Source organism: Eucyclogobius newberryi, unplaced genomic scaffold (assembly GCF_026437365.1).
Source record: "Eucyclogobius newberryi isolate DKJ021-1_F unplaced genomic scaffold, fEucNew1.0.hap1 SCAF_8, whole genome shotgun sequence".
In the NCBI taxonomy this organism is placed as follows: domain Eukaryota; kingdom Metazoa; phylum Chordata; class Actinopteri; order Gobiiformes; family Gobiidae; genus Eucyclogobius; species Eucyclogobius newberryi.
In genome coordinates this window covers 24,454,777-24,476,239 of record NW_027316500.1, presented here as the reverse complement: position 1 = coordinate 24,476,239, position 21,463 = coordinate 24,454,777, and the positions used below count along the sequence as shown (strand labels likewise).

The 21,463-nt window shown below is 41.2% G+C and overlaps 1 long non-coding RNA gene across 1 annotated transcript; it reads right to left on the bottom strand.

Moving 5' to 3' along the window:
* Window positions 1-14,023: 14,023 nt before the first annotated feature.
* On the bottom strand, window positions 14,024-17,498 carry LOC140351243 (uncharacterized). Its single transcript, XR_011925344.1, has 2 exons — window positions 17,258-17,498; window positions 14,024-14,710 (listed from the first exon to the last, which is right to left on the bottom strand). It is a non-coding gene; the product is annotated as an uncharacterized lncRNA (long non-coding RNA).
* Between the last annotated feature and the right edge of the window lie 3,965 nt (window positions 17,499-21,463).

The following is a 21,463-nucleotide window of genomic DNA, read 5'->3' as shown; positions in this document are numbered from 1 at the left end:
TTATGCGTCTCCTGGATTTTGGCCATTCAATTCATTCATTTTTGTAGTTGCCTTGAAGGGTGACAGTGAAAAACAGATTGAACAATGTTCATAGAAAATTAGCAAATGTCCCAATATCCCCTGTCCTTAAACTCTCCTTCTCGGCAAGGAAACACTATAAAACCCTTAGGAGTCGAAACCTCGGGGAGAATCAAGACGGTTTATATTACAAAGAACAGCATGTCTATGTTTATTGTTAAAAACAAAGATGCTTAGCACAATTTCAGCACATAATTAATGAACCACACTATGTATGTGGAGTCTGGGTATGTATATTTTAATATATATAAGTGAAATGCCAACACTAAATACTATGTCTTTAAGTAGACATACCCCAAATCATTTTGAGAGGTTTCACCTTCAACATTTTCTCTCATTTACACCTTGTCATATAAAAGTCATGCAGAGGACAGTTCCTGACCTCTTCCGTGTCCATGAAATGAAAGATAGGTGTTTCAAGTATACATACATGTACTCATACATAAGAGTATCATATGCTTGGTCAGGCAATAAGCAGTTTGTGGGCTTGGCAGTGCTCTATCTTATTTACAGGACGTTTGTTGCACTTGACATTTATTGTGGCTCCGGGGCCATGAACTTCATGCAAACGCCATCGAAGCATTCAATGCCAAGGGCCCAGGGCCTCTTGTCTCAGCGTCATCACAAGTCTTTTCGCGCTGAGATTAATTACTTGAACTGGACCGTGAGCACAGGGACCAAGGTGGGGGTGAGAGGATGGACATTTGAAGTTTGCATGGGGGTGGTACGGACACGAGGGTGAGACCACTAAAAAACACCCGCAGGTCAGCGTCAGCCTCATTTCTCAATTCTCTTAATTAATTATTATTAATTGTTGGCTGGGTTCATACAAATATCACTAACCATTATGAAAGCAGCATATGGTTCAGCTAAATGCTCTATCTGGAGGGATGTAAAGACTCTAACCACATGACTCATGGCTGCAGGCTAGAGAAGACCTTCGTTTAACTCCTATCCACTGCATGCAGCACATTAGCTATGTACAAGTGGGCTTTGTTGTAGCATAGACCTCTTAAATAAATCTGAGGCTTGTTGTCTTTTATGTTTTTGCAAAAGCTACATCTGAAGGATAAAGCTCAGTTTGAGACATAAATCCGTCATTCCTTCATGTTAAAAATTCAACATCTGTTAAGGGTCAAAGGGAACTGAACATCTTTAGGCATGAAATAACCATCTCGCTGTTAGTGATTCTTGGACACAGCCAACAAGGTGTTTTATGTATATAACGGTTGGAAAAAAAAAGAGAATATGACTGCTGGTACAAAGAAAATGCTTCATAACTGAGGCCTTTATCCTTTTAGTGCTACTTTTGTATTAGTTATTTACAGTCCACACCGTTAGGTTGGATGGTGAACGTTGGTTCACCGCATTTTTCAGAGTTGTCTTGTAGCCACTCCTTTGTTATCCTAGCTGTGTGCTTAGGGTTAGAGTTGTCTTATTGGAAGATGAACCTTCACTTTACTGACGAGTGGCTTCTGTCTGGCCCTTCTACCACACAGGCCTTATTGGTGGAGTGCTGTAGAGAAGGTTGTTGTTCTGGAAAGTTCTCCTCTCTCCATAGAGACATGCTGAAGATCTGTCAGAGTGACCTAAAGGTTCTTGGTCACCTCCCTGACTAACGCTCTTCTCCCCTGATTGCTCAGTTTGGCCGAGCTCAGCTCTAGGAAGTCTCTTGGTGGTTCCAAACTTTTTCCATTTATAGATCACTCTGTTCAGAGGAACCTTCAATGCTGCAAAAAAATGTCTTGACCCTTTTCCAGATCTGCGCCTTCGATCCTCTCTCGGGGTCTACAGATAATTCACAGATAATTGACTTGTACTCTGACACTATTAATTGTGGGATCTTATATAGACTGAATTAATTTACCACAGGTGAAGTCCAATCAAGAAAAAACATGAGCTTGATTTTGACAAGTCACTGTGAATACTTATGTAGTACAGTGCTTGTTTATTCAGTTTTTTTTTTTTTAATACATTTGCAAATAATTCTAACAGCCTTCTTTAAAGTTGTCATTAAGGGGTATTGTTTGTTTGATACAAATAATGAATGTATTCTATTTTGGAATAATTAGCATCAGAAAAGGTTTATAGCCATTGTCAATGAACAGAATTCACAAGCATAGGAACTTTGGTGATAACGTTGTAACATAACTAATTGTGGGAAAAGTGTACTTTCCATGGCCAACTATTCCTAGACAACATGACTTACATGTTATGTATGACTTTACTGAGTCCAATGTCTTAGGGCCACTTTAACTAATTCAATACCGGTGAATTGTAAACATACATGGCTGTAGCAGCATCGAAATGGCACTACTTGCAGAGTAAGTATCCAAAGTGACTTTCAGTTGACCCGGTTTTGTACTAGGAATTAACATAATTGAGTCACAGCACTTACACAAGCAAAACCACATTTTACAAGGTGTAGTTAACTCAATTTGGCCGCTGGTTCTTGCAAGGCACAGTCATAGGACAAACCAAATAGAACTACAGAAACAGCAGAGAATGCTTTCTTTTGTCTTCTGTCATAAAAAACGGTACATATTTTCTGTACCATTTGCTGCAGACTAAAACTCATCTCCCACAACATATAGCCATGTACAGGTTGATCACCAGTCAGGGCCAACTTCTCACTACGGTACAAAACTTAATAGTGGCTGGAATTAAAAATGGCTTCACTATGGAGTGATAAATGTGCCTATTGCGCTCACCAAATCTTCCCAGCCGCTCTCAAAGCAATATACCCTGCCACAGCTCCAAATTATAAATCAAACATCTTGCAGGTCTGTATATGATTCATTACAATTTATCGACAATCATTTACAGAAGTGGTTTTCAGATGCCTTTGTGCCGGCTGTAAATTACATACTAGAGGAAGGAAAAACAAATATGAAAACAAAAAAAAATGTATTTTTTTACTTGACTGGCAGTGTCAGAGCTAAGCGATACAGAGGGGGGGAAATTACATAGCTGATGAAGGCTCATTGATTCAAATGCTTGATGTTTTCAGAGAGGCAAAGGATGACAGTGAGGAGTTAGCTTGGGGCTGCCTTGTAAGAAATATACAAAATGCTACAGCGCTATCTTGACTTAAACAAACAAAAACGTGATAATAATTCTAGGTTTGAATAAATGCACCTTAGGCAAACAACATCAAATCGAACAAACAAGTTAGTTACACAATCTTTCATGTCTGTGTATTCTTTAATGATAGAAGCGCTTTGAGGACGGCTTTAACATCCTGTATCTGCTCGTGTGTTCATTATGGTCTCTGCTGGCTGGGCTATTTCTGGTGACATATGACACTGATGATGTTGACAGCGATCGCCTTCCCACATCACAGCCCTGCCCGCGAAAGGTCAAGCCAAATGAGAGATATGTGTAAGCAGGGCCAGACCGGTCGCCACATCCTCTCCTGGCTCCGGGGCGCTCCGGTTGATGAGGTTTAAACATCAACGCGTGGTCATTATTTCGACTATAGAGGTCCACTTAACTCTCCCTGGTCCCAGAGGAGGCTTCTGAGGCAAAGTACAGCGCACAGAGAGGGAGGGTTGGTTTCCACAATGTTGGGTTTTGTCCCTTAAGTATGAAGCAGAAAGACATTTTTTTCTAACCGCCTTCTTGCCATCTCAGTAAATGTAATTCCTGAACACCCCGAGTGAATTGATTAATTACAAAGCTGGCTTGGTATCAAAGGTAAATGATTTAATTATATTCCCAGCGTCTTTGTTAAGAAGCCAACTGTCAGGCGGTGGTAAGTGGGGCTGTGGCCCTGTGTGGCGCCTGAGGCATGAGCACTGTGTGTGTGCGTGTGTGTGGTTTTTTATATTTGAGAGAATTAAATAGCCTGTGTTTGTCTATATCTCCAGTGTTTGCCTCCTCCACAGAGATTCTTCTCACGTCTATGGGCGCTCAGAGCGACCTATAGCATGTTTATGTGGTCAAGAGGGCGATGACTGTCCCGTTTCAAAGACTGAATCAGCGTGACGTTTTTATAGTGCCACAAAACCTCTTCCTCAGGCTGTTTGCGCCAACAAAGTGAGCTGCTTTGGGTACTACAGTGAGCACCCTGTTTTCAAAAGTCAATACTGGATTCACAGTCATAACACAAACTTTCCCTGACCTTAACAGCTGTTCAGTATTATAGAAGTATGGGAAATGTGTAATGAGGGACTTTATCAAGACACACCATGTTTACCAGTAAAAAGAAAGGCTGTAAATTAAACTACTTAATATACTTAATATCTACCTGCAGGTGAACCTATATTTTCTCCAGGACCCTAGCCCATGCTTTAGAAAAGTCCCTTAAGAAGTGGATGTCTTCAAGTTCTCATCAGTGAGTGACACAGTGTTCACTCTGCTTTTAGGAGATGAGAGCGTCTTAACTGTCAGAAGACTTCTTACCTTCAAAGCTTAGGTTTGAGACTTGTGAAGGTGAAACTGCCTGCGGATGCTGACAAAGCTTTCTGTAAAGAAACACAAAGAGCCAGAAGTGAGAGAAGTTATTTTCCTTACAGAAAAAAACAATACAGGTGTCACTCATCAACACATAATAGTGCATCATTTCAGTGGCCAAAGGACATTCATATAGTACAGTTACAGTAGTATTACAATAGAAATAGAATGTACTACCATTTTGGCAGGTCTATTGCAGTAGATGTACTTAAATGAAGGACAGAAAGCTTGGTATCAGAAATCTTTTTAGAGACCTAAATACATAAACATTAAAGCCGTTTTTGATCAAAATGAATAAACAAATACATTAAAAAGGGATTTTCATATCAGTTTGGAATGTATAAAGGTGCTTTGCTTATTATTAACAATCCAGGATTCTTTTGCATACTGTAGATGAGGGCTATTCCAGCCAACTAACTAACAAACAAACTAACTAACAAACAAACAAACTAACTAACTAACTAACAAACAAACAAACAAACAAACAAACAAACAAACGTGTCATCTCTGGCCTACAGTGAACACCCGCAGAGATGCCACAATGAGTGCCAACCAATATGGTCCGGTCATGAGCCGTACTATTGGTTGGTAAGTTGAGTCCTCAGCGCACTATGTCAGCTCTGTTATTCAGTACCACTGTACTCTGCTTTAAAGGTGCCATAACATGCTTTTTTTCACGTTTCGTAGTCTATCCTAAGTGTATAATTGATAATAATAAGGGTTGTGCAACACCCTTAACATAATAGTTAAGAAATATCACCCAGACCTTGGACCCCCTCACCAACCCGGAAATGCAGACGGCTTGGTTTGATATTCGCCCCCACCCTTGCGAAGAGCGATCTGGCTCCCCCGCCCAACCCGTGACGTAGTCTCAGAGCGCGTGTGTGCCCCGCCCACCCGTGACGTAGTGTTTGCCCCACAGCTGTTAGCTCCGCGCTGCGCCGCTCCGCGCCATTGAGTGAGAAACGATAGAACTTCAGATCAACACTACATTGAGACTAAATAAAGGGGTGAGGGGGGATGATGACGCGTGCTTGCCCTTATGACGCGCTCTTGCCCCACCGCCCGTCAGTTTGGAGATTCGCGGAAAGGAGATAGTCTATAATATAGCTAAACACTGCGGGAATCAATCAAAAAACACTCTGGGTACATATATGAAGCACAAATAGCAATGTAAGAAGGTTAAAAGCTCTGAAAAGTCGATTTTGCATGTTATGGGACCTTTAAACATCAATTGAATCAGATGTTGTAATGCCATTTAAATTTAAGAGCTTATAGTCCTGGTTCCGATTCTGTGGTCTAGTCCCCTTCACGATGTTGTATAAACCTGGTACCAACAATTATGTCTTTGTTCAGGACAAGGTCTAGGTCTAGCTCTGCTGCTATGATCTGCTCTACATCAAGTCTTTTTTTTAGATTGACACTGGGTTGGTCTTTGCTTAGTCCTGCTTTAGACCTGTTTCTAAGTGACAGAGAAATAATAGTGAAACAATAGATTTCATGAATAGTATCATTGCGAGTTGTTTGTGCATATTGGGTATAGATAATAAAATTGTGGTGCAGTTTTGTGGTCCGCCCCCCAGAAAATGGCCCTCCAAAAAATCTGGCCCCATGGAACATATAATAGCCCTGCTGTTGATTTTCTCTTTTAATCAGATTTCATTTTTTTTTTTTTTTTTTTCTATCACTTTGCTTACATGCACTTAAAACAGTAAATCAGTATGCCTTAAAATTATGTACCTAGAAGATTTGTTAAGTTTAATATTTGTATATATATATATTGTATATTAGTTGTTAAAAATGCATCTTTATGGATTTTGACCTCATCACAAAAGTGAACCAAATGATGAGTAAAAAGGAAAAACAAGTGAAAATGTTGTGGGTCTGCCAGCATCGTGACGACATTGGCCTGAGAAGAGATCGGAGAGAAAATATTCTGTGCACGTCCTCAATGATAAACTGTGGAAGTAAAAATCCTCCATTCACACAGTTGAATAATTGCTGAAGAAGTGGGGGCCACAATTCAAGATAAATAGAGGCGTTAGTGGGGTTTTGTCACCGCACAAAGGAGCTGTTTATAGCACAGGGCCTGGGATAAACCATTTTCAGGCCAAACAAGGTAAATGAAGCATAATTGGAAGCCCATTACCAAATTGAAAAACGGGTGTCTTTTGTTTTAACTGTGTTAGAATCGAACTGGGGGCGCTGCTCCTACTCTGTAAACCTGCATCCAACTGCAGGGCTCAATAATTATAATGTTCAGGATCCTTCTGAGGTCCCAGGAAAATCAATAGACTAAGGACAAAGAACCTATAGCCATCACTTAATTCTCTTATCACTGTGATTTAGAGGAAGAGGAGGATGTTAAATAACTGTAAATCTTTAGCTATGACTTTGAGGGTGCTTTATGGCACTTCTTACAGCTTCTTCCAGACAGAATGTCCATACCTTCCGCAGACCACACAATTTATAGCTTTATTACCCTTTGTCTTAAAGAGCAGGGAGACATAGCAGGCAGGAAGGAGATAACAGCCAGCACAGCAGCACGGCACAGGAGCAGCTGGGACAAAAAAAAGTGGGATGCCATCATCTAGAGAGACATATCTTTGTGACAGCTTTACAATGCAGGAGCAGGGGCTTCTATTTGGGGATGGGAGACAAGAAAGCGTGGGTGTCCCAATCCACTCAACTCCACCTGGTAAATCGTAAAGAAAAAAAAAGGCCTGACCCCCCCTGTGGAGGCAGAAAAATTCAATTTGTGACTTATCCCCAGATGATCAGATTAAGTGAGATGTTGGGATGCTTCTCCGCCCTAGCACCAGGCATGTGTAGAGGTCACAGGGAGGACTGGTGGAGGGGGTAGGGTTCACTCTCAAGCAGAAAGGCTGAGTGCTTTTTCACTGCACGCAGTCATGAGTTCTTTTGGACCAGGCAGATGCTTCCTCATATTTTCTTGCGGCGCTGACAAGTGGCTTATTGTTCCCCTTGATAAGGCTACAGTGTTCCCGGTAATGGGAATTAGAGGGAGGCGTAAGTCACCGAGACACAGGGTGAGAGCGAATCAATTGATAATGGGAGATTTTTCACGGATGCAAAAGGCAGGGTTATTATCAGTGCTGTTTAAAAGAGCAAGGCCCAAGATTTGTCTTGGAACGACCCTCCCGGCCAGTTTATACGAATAAAAGTTACACTCTGCTTGAACCCAGTAAAAGTGGTTTTACTGTGTTTCCAGACACATGCCCCAGACACTATGTTCTAAAGTGTGTCAGCTCATGACAAACTGACTGTATACCATTTCATGAAGAACAAGAACAAGCACTGTAGTATTGTGCAAATCAAGTGCAAGGCCAAGAGTTCAGGTTATATCCCTGTTACATATTTCATATCTCAAATTACATTATAAATATATTATACTAGAAATACCATTGTACTTATTTTAAATGATTTGTTTAATTATGTTGTGTTCAGGGTCTAGAATTTGATGACGTCGGAGGTAAGGGCCTATGGAAACTCTATGGGAAATGTACTGTTTTTAAAATAAACATCCCAAAGAAATGTCTCCAAAGAATCTACAAATCTCCACAAACTTGTCATATTAAACTCATGTCTTTAAGTCATTTCAACAGACAACAATCACATGATTGGAGTGGAATAACAGCAACACTTTCTGACGCTGAAGTTTTAATGAAGCCAGTTTTGAGTATCACCTTTACTGCATTAGAAAATAAAACTGCCAAAACATATACGGTATTATAGAGCGGGGAAAAGAAAATGAATAAAGACACTCTATTATTTTGTAGAATGTGAAAACCTAATTGGACTAACATTTAGAGTTTTATTACATTTGTACACATTAGCTCACATGAACCACAGAGAAACTAACTACAGCAGGCTTTGTCGTATGTCTCTCCTTATATAATGTATCTACCAATATATCTATTTTCAGCAGAATCACAACCAGCCTAAATAAATAAATAAATGTGACTATTCTACTACGACTGGGAATTGCTTACAAAGCCACATCATCATGAACCTAGGAGGCATTGTGCGCTGTCCTCCAAAACTTTGTCACAGTAAGTGGGTTACCAGTAAAGCTAAACCTATTTGTTACTTTGACCCAGTTACTGACCGTCTCCCCAAACAATACCGCGATCAAAGAGTGCCTGGATTCTGCTGCTTGATAACTTATTGCTAACAGCTGCTCAAACAAGAAACAACTCGCCACGCCTTAACACTTCACTGCAACGGCCGACAGGAAGCCAACAAAACAATAGTGCTTTCATGTCATAAACACAAATGCTTGATGGCTTTGACTTCAAAACCTGCGGCAGAAATATGTACTTCATCTCTCTTTTGTGAGCGCGCAGGTGGATGCCGCTTGCTTTCCCGTTCATCTGGGTAGCCGTGGGCGCCGCAGGATTTACAAGAACCTCCAGCGTTACCAAGCGCCATCGAGAGATTAATAGATGAAAAGCGCAAACACGGTCAGCAGCAAACAGTGTGGCCCTCGTCCTGACAGCTCCCCCTAGGGCCCTGGAATACATTATCCGTCGCATTCTTATGGGTGTTGGGAATAATTACTCACTCCCATCGTGTGACACACTCAATAAATTAGAGTCCCTTTTAAGTTCTAAAGGCAAATGCATATTGTGGCCATCACTTAGAGGCCGCTCTGTCCGTGATTGTGCATAATTTGTTGTAACAATGTGTTAGCGCGACTCTGTAACTCGAGCTAGCAGCTGAGTACAGATGACTGAGCAATGTGCCGATGAAGTCAGAGGGGAGATCGCGAAGAGTATAAAAGGCTGTGTGTGTGTGTGTGTGTGTGTGTGTGTGCGCGCGCGCGTGTGTCTTCATAATTAATAGATTCTACTTCGTCAGGCTGTAATCTAATTATGTATTATGCCCCCATGCTCCGTGAATCATTTCTGCACTTTGTTAGCCAAATTGGGAGAAAAGGATCGAGACATTGAACATATTTGTGTGGCAAAAGTCAGCATCTGAAAAAGGAAAAAAAGATGATCGCTAAAGCCCTGCAGTTAAAGGTTCTCAAAGGAAATTAAATTATGATTTAGTAATTGACGAAATAAGCCTTGGGAGTTAAACATTTTTTTGCAACAGCTGTGATCCGTAAAATCAGTAGCATGTCCAAGGGAGATTACATTCTCATAAAGTAAACACGTTTCACAGACTATTGTGGATTAATGTTGAGATGGAGATGTCAGCTTGTCCCCACCATGACACATTTGGATAACTGGGAAAAGCATAAATCTACTGGCGCTGTTTTTTTTTCTCAACAAAAGTTTAAAAAAAGGGAGAAAAAAAGAGAAAAAGAATCTCAAAGTAACTTGTGCAGCCCTGACAGCATGAAGACAAACTCCATGAGCGGCGCTGTGAAACGTCAACACCTCTGCTCAACAGAAATGCGACAGCCACCAGGACTAATTGCATGTCACACCACGCTCTTATTGGGGAAACGTTACTCTCTTTGCTTTAACATACAGCAAAACAAAAACACTAATTCTTGAAATAGCTTCTCATTTCTTTACAGTGGCTTGTTGTTGTATTTTCCGTCTCCAACAAGTAACAATGCAGCTCCACGAGTAGAATCGAGTGTCAGCCTTCCCCTCAAATAACAAAACTGACAATTCTCATCTTATTAGGCTCCCTGGTGCCGGCGTTCTGTCATTACATGAAACGTCCAGTGCCTTCAAGTTGAGTGAAACTTAAGATTTCGCCCCCTGTGCTCCTTTCAACACACACTAATGATCTCAATGAGCAACACATTCTGTAGAGAGATGGAGCAAAGGACAAGGCGCAGATATAGAAACAGAATGTAAAGTATAATTTGTGCAATGTGATTAGACCAAGGCTCTCAGTCAGAACGTTAAAGATCATAAAGCACATTAGGAGACACACTGTCACAACGTGAAAGAACAGCTGAGTTCTCAGCTGCCTCCATTCATTTCCGTAATGACAGTCAATGCGGTTTGAAAGAAATGGGCTCTTCTCTTCTTTCAACTTTGATTAGGTGACTTAGGCGAGATGAAGAGAAATCATTTAGGGAGCAGATAAGTGTGTCAGGAGATAATGACTCCACAGGTTGAACACGACAGAGAAGCGCCAACGTCCCAAGTGAAGCTGATGAAACGCAACAACACGCGTGGAAATCCAGGTGTGGGACTGTTTACCAGCGCATTGTTTAGTGTTTACAGCGCTGAGAGAGGGATCTGTGTGTGTGTGTGTGTGTGTGTGTGTGTGTGTGTGTGTGTGTGTGTGTGTGTGTGTGTGTGTGTGTGTGTGTGTGTGTGTGTGTGTGTGTGTGTGCGTGCGTGCGTGCGTGTGTGTTTTGTACATGTCAGCCATCTTAGAAATGGTCAGATCAGATACAATGCTAATAAATGTACTTGCTCAACGAGAATATTACACTGAGTCACTGATCTTGACATGCATTCTTTGTACAATGTTAAGAAGACCAACGCAAATGGTTTTGAGACATTACATAATAACCAACAAACTACAAAATGGATGCAAAATGAAGAGGCCCACTGAGCAATTCATCTATTTTCCACTACTTAAAGTAAAGTAAATTCCAACCCGTATTCAGACTGTGACGAAACCATGTAGCTTTACCTTTCTGACCTCTCAGGAGCGTCTCATAAAGACAATGTGTTTTATAATTGAACTGCAGATTATTTTCCTGCCACACAATACAATAAAAATGCAATCTTACCCAAATACAGCGATTATTTTTATATAATTAAAAAATAAACAAATAACCTAATGGCAGCAAATATATGCTGTGTTCTCTTAGACAAAGGTAAGAATGTGATCCATAGCAACCAAATTATGACCCTAAAATGTTTGCATTTTATGTGGTCTCATTATGAAATTAACTAAGAAAGTAAATTATGTTGCATTTAATCATATGTGCAATATTTCCTGCAGCTGTTCATTGAGGATTGACTTAAGAATCAACTTTGTATGATCAATTTGACAATGATTTTCACACTGCTAAAGAGATTCTACTCACATTTATATTTCACAGAGAATTATCTGAAGGCAAAGAATCGACTGGTCTGAGTAACTCTGTAAATTATACATGAAGTAAGCTGTTTCTGAGACTTGTGAATAGAAAAGGGGGACTAAGCCTCACCTAGAGATTTCAAAAGTATCTGAGAAAGTACTAAACCCTTCCAAATGTCTTTTAAAACTTTATGAATGTTCTCTGTACCCTGACCAAAACAAAACAAGATGACAGGTGCCAGTTTACGACATTCCCTCTCTTTATCTTTGAGTCTCCTCCATTCCCCCTGACAACGGGAAACAGGGAGAGAAGAGAGGGAAAGAGAGGAGGAGAAGGAAAAAGGCGGGTAGCGCAAAAAGAGGGTTGCAGCACGCGGGGGACCTGAAGTGTGTTTAGGAGGAAGACGCCTGTCAGTAGCTGTCAATCGTCTGGCTTTTTGATGCCATCGTCTCAGCACAGGCCTGTCTGTCTCACAGTGTAACAGCTATCAAAGACTCACTCACAGAAGAGACAGGCGCTAGGTTGGAAACACGAGGAATCCACACGTTCACTCATTTACACCTGGCATAAAGAACTTTCAGAAATTTGGCTCTGACAAATTTCATGTCATCCTTCTGACCTGGGCTTCAATGTGGTCAATTATAATACAGTTGGGGGGTTAGTGTGAATGATACATGATACAGTATTACTATTAGTTTCAAGGTTTTTTATTAAGGTAGAACTATCTCTGGGGTAGTTACAAACATTAACAAAATTGAAGTTCAATAACTAAAACTGTTGTTTGTTTGTTTGTTTGTTTGTTTGAATTATTTGATCATACTTTCAATCAACGAATATAAAAGTGTACAGTGTGCTGGTTTGGCCACTAGAGGGCCATGCTACACATCTTGTTTTAGTGATAATTTCCAGTGCAAATCTTTTTTTCAGTCTGTTTTTCAGTCATCGATTGCTCACCTTTCATACACAGCACATCTGCTCTGGCTCAGAAGGTTGACCAGATGACCAGATGGCAATGGAGCAAAAGCAGTGTCCAGGCAAAGATCTGTGTTCCCATTGTCAGATTAGTAGGTTCACAATATACAGACGCAGGACTGCTGCTTACACACACACAACTCAATCACACCTCACCTCTGTCCACAGTGCATCCTCAGGGTAGTCCTGTCAATGCTTACTTGGCCTTGAACCAGTGCTAAACTACTGAGTTCATCATGAATAAAACATTAAAGATGTACATTGAAAAGGCGGATGCAGCCTGTTTATTGGCACTCACCGCTCCATAAACCATTCTCATCCCATCTAGGATGAGAAACACATGCTGTGGCGTCCTGTTGATGACATTTAACACATAATATAAACCATAAAACACAATGATAAACATAGGAGTAGCAAATAAATCTGATTCATAGAAACCCTGATGTGGGATTTATAAGTAAGTAAAGATAAGAGTCTTTGAGCAAATTGATGGCGTGAGCTCTATCAAAGCACCAGTGAGACTCTAATACAGTCTTATAGAAAGACTAGCAACACTCTAAAGTAGCTTCATCCCTCCTCTTTGGCTGGCCTAAGCGCTTAAGTAATGTATTGCTTTCATAAGTGTGCAACTTCACAGCACTTTCTTTGGTAAAAATATGCCTCCTTCCTCTGGGTAGTGTGATTAAGAATAAAAGAGAATTACTATGGAATAAATTCAACAGGCGAGATGAACAGGGAAGTGTTAGCTGCTGTGAGCAGAACAGCAGCAGTTCTCTCACTGAGAGGCCCCAGCAACAACAGCCAGTCGCTCTAGAGGTATCCATCACAAGCAGCACTGTCCCCATGGCACCAGAGCTAATGTATCACCTCTGGATTGCAGTAATATCTGTCTGATGGATGTTTTCAGAGTGGAGTTGGCCACATGTACCCCATAGTCAGAAAACCCAAGCTCTGGGAGTAGCTTTGAGGAAATGGGACTCTGCTCCTGGAGGTCCATTACACCCCTCCTTCAGAGTCCCACACCTCAGCCCCAGTCCATTCATCCACAGTCCTTCCTCACGCTCAGTCCCTCTGCACATGTGTGTGTGCATGTGTGCTCGTCTGCTTGCATGTGTTAGTCACAGGTCTCCGGTGAGCGGCCGACTGCCATCCTGGGGCGATGCCTGGGCTCCTCCAGTCAACTTTACTGCCTTCATTTGGTCTGATGAATGGCCGGTCGCCTTATCAGTCCCTCTGCCTGCAATCTAAAGTGGTTCCCTGGAGCCTCACAGTGCCGGCAGCTCCGCTCGCTCTGGCTAGTATGTACTCCTTTTGCCTGATTCACATTTGCCGCACACAGTCGGCAACAAAGATGTGGATAGATAGATGCACAATTACACATAGATATTACAATTCTAGATGTGCAATTCAGGAAAAAGACACACAAAAACAAAGTGGCAATTGTATAAGAATTGCAGAGCATGCAAAGACAACTGCATACACAAGCACATGTCAAGTACTAAATCCATCATCTTTATTCCTTCCCCAATGTGCTTATATATTTTCTTGTGGCAGCACTGTGCTCACAAAAATATTTATTTTGCAGATTTTTTTCCTTTCTTTTTTTTAGGAAACACAAAAGAAATCACGCCTCTCTTCCTCCCTGGCTCATGCCAAAATAATCAATGCTTTCCAGAGAGGGACTTGTGGCGCGACATGCGTAGAGGGAAGGCAGAAGGATGCAGACATAGCTGCAGGCTCTGGTTGTAGATAATAAGTGAGGAGCAGTCCTTGGGTATGTTTTACAGCTATCAAGACTCATCATATTTGACATGCATTCTGGTGTTTACACAGTCTCCTCTGTAAAATCCTCTCCAGCTATAGAAGGAGCAGGGTGCAGGGAGCACATACAGCGCAGCACGTACACATTGAGCACACACAAGTGCTTAGAAAAGAAGAGCCAGTTGTTGCCTTTGCTTTTCTCTCCCTCCTCTCTTCTCTATGTTCCATCTCTTATCCACGGCACAATTGGCGGCGTTAGCACCTGTCAGCTGACTGACTTCTTGTTCCCGGTGGCTTATGAAAAAATCATGGCTGTTGGGCTTCAGAGGCCGCTTTCCCATCAATATGAATTCACCATGGTCTTCATGCAACATTAGGCCAGGCCCTGTTTTCATACAGCCAGCCACACGTTACTGTCTGTAATACACAGGAGGAAATGAAAGAGTAAATAGTCCTTTTAGAATGTTACATTCAATCATGGGTGGAACCAAGTCACCTATGAAAGGGACCAGTATATTTGGCTTTCAAAATCACATTTGCTTCCACTCCCTTGATATTACTGCGCGATGCTTTGTACCTTATTAGAGTGTCCTCTCCGCACGGAAAATTAAACATTACATTTTTTGAACACACTTTCAATGCTTGTACCCTATTGTTATAATATAAATAAGCTCTTACCATGGCGCTTTTCCATTTGGGCTTTAGTTCTACAGGAAAGTAAGCAGTTGTAGTGCATGCATGTGTACATACTGCAACACAATTTACAAGACTATTTCATTTTGAATATATACTTGTGCAATTTGTGCCAAATGTTATAATCTAACTTCTTAAAATTAAAAAGATGAATAATTTACTCATCATTTAGAAGTATGACTTGTCTCATCTCATTCTGTCTGTTCCGCACAAAACGTTCCCTAAACTATGGGAATGCGCCAAACGGCAAAACGTCGTAACCAGATGATCTCGTCGCGGCACAAACATTGTTTTAAACTGAAGCATCCAAACAGGAAAACTGCAGTATAATTTCAAACCGCTCACACAACAATAATTCGTTTAGTCATCATTTCACATGTGCTTGGCCAGACCTGCTGCTAAACCGCTGCTTCCCTTCATCTTCCCTTATGCTTTTAAACATGTTGAAAGTCAATTATCCCCACCACTTCTCTCTGACATCATCGCGCTAATACAAGCTGCTCTTGACCTTATGTTTGTGCGTCTCCAGCGGATGGGACCACGGAGCGTCCCCCTGATTGGATTAACTTCAGATGCGCTGCATGTCTGCCTCTATTACCCGTGCTGTTGTGATATTGAACCTCCAGCCCCGACCAGCCCCTCCTGTTTCTCCAGCCACTGTCCCACCCTCCGCACGTCCCCGGAGGCCCGCTCCTTCTCCCCGTAGCGCCCCGTGTCAGACTGTCGCACGCACGCACACATATGCCTCAGCTCACACCTCCAGCGCAGTCGTATCCCATGTGTCGCAGAACCGTGATGGAATGCCTGCAGAAGCCTCCCCTCGCCTCCCTTCGCCTCCCCTCGCCTCCCCTCGCCTCCCCTCGGCCCCTTCGTGCTTTATTTTCCCAAAGTCCGGAGGGGTCGTCTTCTATGGAGAGCTTAATCAACTCAATTAAGTGAGCCTGATTGCCATGGCAAATTGGTCTGGGGTATAACATTATCATTAGAGCCCCGAGTGCAATCACAACGGGACACAGCAGTCGCAAGAGGGTTTAAGTTATGGAGAGAGCGTTTCATAGCTGGGGCAAAGATTAAGCCATTCTTTTTTAATATTACAGGTAGTTAATGTGCGGGTATTTTTCTTAAATATTGAATATACATTACTAATGTGTCCTCCTTTGTAAATCATTGTTTTATTGCGTTTCATTCTCAGATGTTGAAATATGTTTTAAAAGGTCTGTACATGAAACAGTATGTGGTAGTGACATAAAATATACTATAGTTTAGACCTCTGCAAATATGTTCTGAAATACTGCGAAAGAATTGTTATGTATTAATTTGCAGTTTATATTTCAGTCTTCGCTCGAATGTTAAAACCCCTGGATGTGTTTAAATTGTGAACTTTGAACAGACTCTTACAAATAAAATGTAAATTCTAAATGTAATCGCAATAAGATATTTTGCCTCCCTCAGTATACGACAGTTAAATGCATCCCCAGGTTCTGACGCGATTGTAAAACTGTAGGAGCACATGTTACAGCTTATCTTATTATATGTAAAGTAGCATAGGATGTGGCATTGTTGTTGCATCGGCTTAGAGTTCTGTGGCGCTATGAAGAGCACCTCTGCTGACACTCAACTGACAACCACAGTGAGGTGTTGTGGAGGCAACTCTCGACGTGCCAGCATGACTTTCAGCAGCCACAGAATTATAAACCTCACCTAGCCGCCGTCTTAAAAACCAGTGCTTCACCTGCTGTAATTGTTTTCACATACGACGTTAGTCTTTGTGTGGTTTACTCAAGGTGTCAACCCCTTTTCATTCAGCTGAGATGTTTTTTTCAACCGATGTGGCTCATGCCCCCGAGCAGCTCTTTTGATCTTTCTGAAGACTGTCAACATATTGCGTGACTCCATACAAATTGAATTCATTTTTATTTGCGCGCTGGGTTAATAGAATAGATGCCGGGATGATTTGAAAGTCAAACAACCACACCTGCCATTCACCTATCCCTTTTTTCCAAAGCCTCATCTGTTTTGTTCTGTGAAGGTGGAAGCTATAGTGAGAGTTTGGACTGAATAGTGAAAGAAATAGCTTATTAAAGCCTTATTTTATATTAGAATTTTATAAAGTCCTTGTCATAGGGGGTTGTTTTTGCTATTGTCACATCCTCGTCTTGTTACCACAGCTGAAGTGGCCTAAATAAAATAACACTCTATCAAAATTAATACAGTGGCAGAGAGTGAAATCAGCACCAGTGCATTTCTAAAGGTGCAAGCGGGCGTGCAAACCTTTCCGGGATGCCTTAAACAGACTTGTCAGGCTGGTAGATGCTGCTGTCAAACGGAGGACGAATCAGAGGTTGTCAATTGGATGCTGAGAAATGTCTGTCAGTCGCCTTGACGTCGGTCTCTTCGTTGTGATTAGCGTCACTTGGTATTCCTGCGCGCTCGTCTGACGGCTGAGTGAGTGGCGCTGAGGCCGCATCATAAGCAGGCACCCTGTGATAAACACACAAATGATGCGGCTAACAGCGGGGTGTCATTACACGCGCGTGTTATGGAGCTGTGTCACAGGTCAATTCAACAAGAGACTGTGTGTGTGTGTGTGTGTGTGTGTGTGTGTGTGTGTGTGTGTGTGTGTGTGTGTGTGTGTGTGTGTGTGTGTGTGTGTGTGTGTGTGTGTGTGTGTGTGGAATAGGCCCAAGCTACCCTTTTGATTACTTTGACAACACTGCCACTGTCTGGTCAGATTGAGGTACTGCATGGTTTGCATGGCGTGTTATTGGAAATCAGTGTTTCACAGTAATAATAAAACCATAGTGTCCCGTGGTCTAAAAACAAGCTCAAAGAACTGGTGTGAGAGATAATAGAGAAACACTGTTCAAAAGAGAGCAGTTTGAAGATTGAGTACAGGCAATAAGTGAATCTATGGGAAACACTGTGGGAATCCTAGTCAGCAAAAGAGAAGATATTGAGTGGATAATATCAATGATATAATATCATTTGGCAACGATACGCAAAGTAACTTGATAATTATACTAATTAAATTATGAGTATGTTGTCCATAAGAAATAAAGACTATGTAGATTTCCAACAAACTTGACAGTAGAATCTTTCAAAATAAGCTATTCATTGATATGTTTGCACTTCTGTGGTTAAGATAAGATAAGATAATCCTTTAATATCCACACAAGGGGAAATTTCGTTGTTACAACGCAGTAGAACAGGAGGAAAGGACTGATTATAGGAAGTTTCAAAACACACTCTTAATAGAACTCTTATGAACAAAACAAAAAACTCTTATTAACAAAACTCCTCTCCTATCTTAATAGGGAATGGAGGGGGGGAAATAAAATAAAATAGATAATAAAAATACAAAATAAAGATAAAAATCAGATAATAATAATAATAAAATAATGATAATAGAATAAAATAAAAATCAAATCAAATAAAGTAAAAATAACTAGCACAAGACTAGGTAATACTATTAGCAGGTAAGTAAGGCTTGTTAAATTACATAAACAAGTATAAAGGTGAAAATGGCTACTTTAAAGGCTAACTTTTGTCGTGGGTTCCAGCCATGGATGTATTATGGTTCCAGCGTCCTGTTATTCATGGGTCTGAAGTGAAGTCACACACTCGTTGCTACTGCCATCTTGAGGACATAAGCCGCTTGTTGCGCTGCCAAAAGAAGAAGTTCCCTTTTGTAACATCCCCAAGACTTCATTTGGGAATATAACTATTATTAACTAATAAATGCTAGCCTACTTGCAGACAGTTTTAACTATCCTAAGTTCCAACTATAACTGTGTAATATTTTAGGATCTGACAGACTCATGCAACACTCAAGTCACCGGCAAGTCACAGACGGCTTGTGGATGAGGAAGCTTCGATGTAGTAAATGTCTGCTAAAGTTTGTTGTGGCATATTTTTGCTGCTTTTAAAGGACACATATGATGCAAAATTGGGTTTTTGAGCTTTTAACCATGTTCTAATATTATTCCCTCATCGAAAACATACCTGAAGTTGCATTTAGCTTCATTAACACTCTTTATTTATTTTTATTTATACAGGGGAGAGATAATTGAGAACGTATCTTATGAGCGCTCTGTTGAACACAAAACACATAGAAACACATATCTAGATGTGGAAAAAATAACTAAAAACATTGAAACAAGAGCACTTTGGATAGTCTTTTACAAGTGCTTTGAGTTCATTAAAAGTTATAAAATAATTGAATTTCTGTCCCATAAATAGGAAGCTAAGTTCCTGAAAGCCTTTTTCTCTAGCTCCATATTGATTTGCTGAGACACTAAAATGAGAATGTCCTAAGATCTTAATCGCCTTATTACATATTCAGCAAATATGTTAACTACTCAGGTAAAATCTCAATGAGAGCTTTATAAACACACAAAATGCTAGAAAGTCTTATCCTAATCACCTCAATAACTGGCGTTTTCTCAATCTGTGACGTGGCTCTGAGAATTCCATAAATCATCTCCAGACTCTTTCTGTGAATTTCTCCCATCTAAATACGACCAGAACAACTGCGTGCTGGGACCCGGAAGTGAGAGGCCAGAATGAAATGAGCTTAAATCATGGATCTATGTTTATCTAAAACTGTGTGTAATTCTCAGGTAGTACCAGGGCGTTTTTATTTAAATGTTGATGATGATGACAATTAAACAGGAGATTTTAAACTTAAAGGCGCAATGGACGATTTTTCGGCGATTTGAGAACTCAGGTGGAAGTGCGCATGCGCACTCCCCCGTGAGGACTGATACAACACACACGTGCGTTTGTTTATTAGCGCAACGGAGCGCATCGCATCGCTCGTCTCCCGTAGATTTCTGTCCACTTCTGCGTCAGCTCGAACTGTCTTTCTCGTCTTCATTTTGCCCCGTACACTGAGGGAACTATATTATGATAGATCCATGCGCTTAGGCACGCGGAAACGTGGGGACGAACAGCACACGGCTGCAGGTGAGCGGTAGGTGCGTTTTATGATTGATACGTGGCAGGACAGATGATTTGTCCACGCCACGAGGAAATATGATTAAAAAAAGTCGAATGGACAATTTTTTTGACCCAAATCTGAGTCTCATTTCCTCGTGGCGTGGACTGCCGATTAGTCCTGCCACGTATCAATCATAAAACGCACCTACCGCTCACCTGCAGCCGCGTGCGGTTCGTCCCCACGTTTCCGCGTGTCTGAGCGCATTAATCTATCTTAGAGTTCCCTCAGTGTACGGGACAAACTTAGGACAGAGAAAGACAGTTCGAGCTGACTCAGAAGACACGGAAATCTATGGGAGACGAGAGATGCGATGTGATCCGTTGCGCTGATAAACAAACGCACGTGTGTGTTGTATCAGTCCGCACGGGGGAGTGCGCATGCGCACTTCCGCCTGCGTTCTCAAATCGCCGAAAAATCGTCCATTGCGCCTTTAAGTTTTTCAAGAGCATGTTTAAAGGCTGATAACAATACAAATAATGCAAATTGTCCTTTAAGTGTGTACGTTAAGATCAAAACCCATAACTTCTGTCTTCTTGAAGGATCAGCCCTTTTCCTTATTGTTATGTTCTGTTGTTGTTGTTGTTGTTGTTGTTTTATGGCGGTTGGCATCCAAGTGTTACATTACCGCCAGACTTTATTCCTCAGACTTTGTCGTAGTCCTCAGACTCTGTCGTAGTCCGTAAAAGTACTCCTTCCATTGCTTTGGTGTTACGTTCTGTTTTTCATGACCATCTATCACCCGAGAGGCAACAGCATGTGTGACGCAAAGACATATCATGACCTCATGGGCTTTGTAACACCAAAGCAATGGAAGGAGTACTTTTACGGACTACGACAGAGTCTGAGGACTACGAAAAGTCTGAGGAATAAAGTCTGGCGGTAATGCAACAATTGGATGCCAAACGCCATAAAACAACAACAACAACAACAACAGCATGTGTGACGTCTGCAACATGGCGGTGACAACAAGTCATGTGACGAAAACTTATGAATATGCAACATTTTGAGATAATTTTCCATTCCAAATATACTTTTTTTTTTTTTTTTTGACTGTTAATTGCTATGCCAACAATCCTAATTTTTCATCAACCTAAAACCCATGGAAAGGCTACATTTGGAACGTCACTAGAATAGCCTATTCCAATTACTTGGAATCTCAATTAGATTTTTTTTTTTTCTCGTTTAATTGCTATTGTCATTTTAAGTTTGTTTTTTACTATTATGTTGTACCTGAGTTGTATTAGAAGATGAACTGTGGTCCTTTTTGACCTCTGAGCACATCAAAACAAACGGCGTTAGCACAGGTACTACAAAGCTAGCTTACCTGGAATAGTTTACTTATCGCTAGCGTTGAAATCCGTCGGGTACTTCATGTTCCTGGGCCAAAAACACAAAAAAAGCAGGAGCCTCTTGAATAATTTAGTTCCATATAAGCAGTTGTACGTGTCACGTTTCTTTCTTGTTCCACGCTTCCTCAC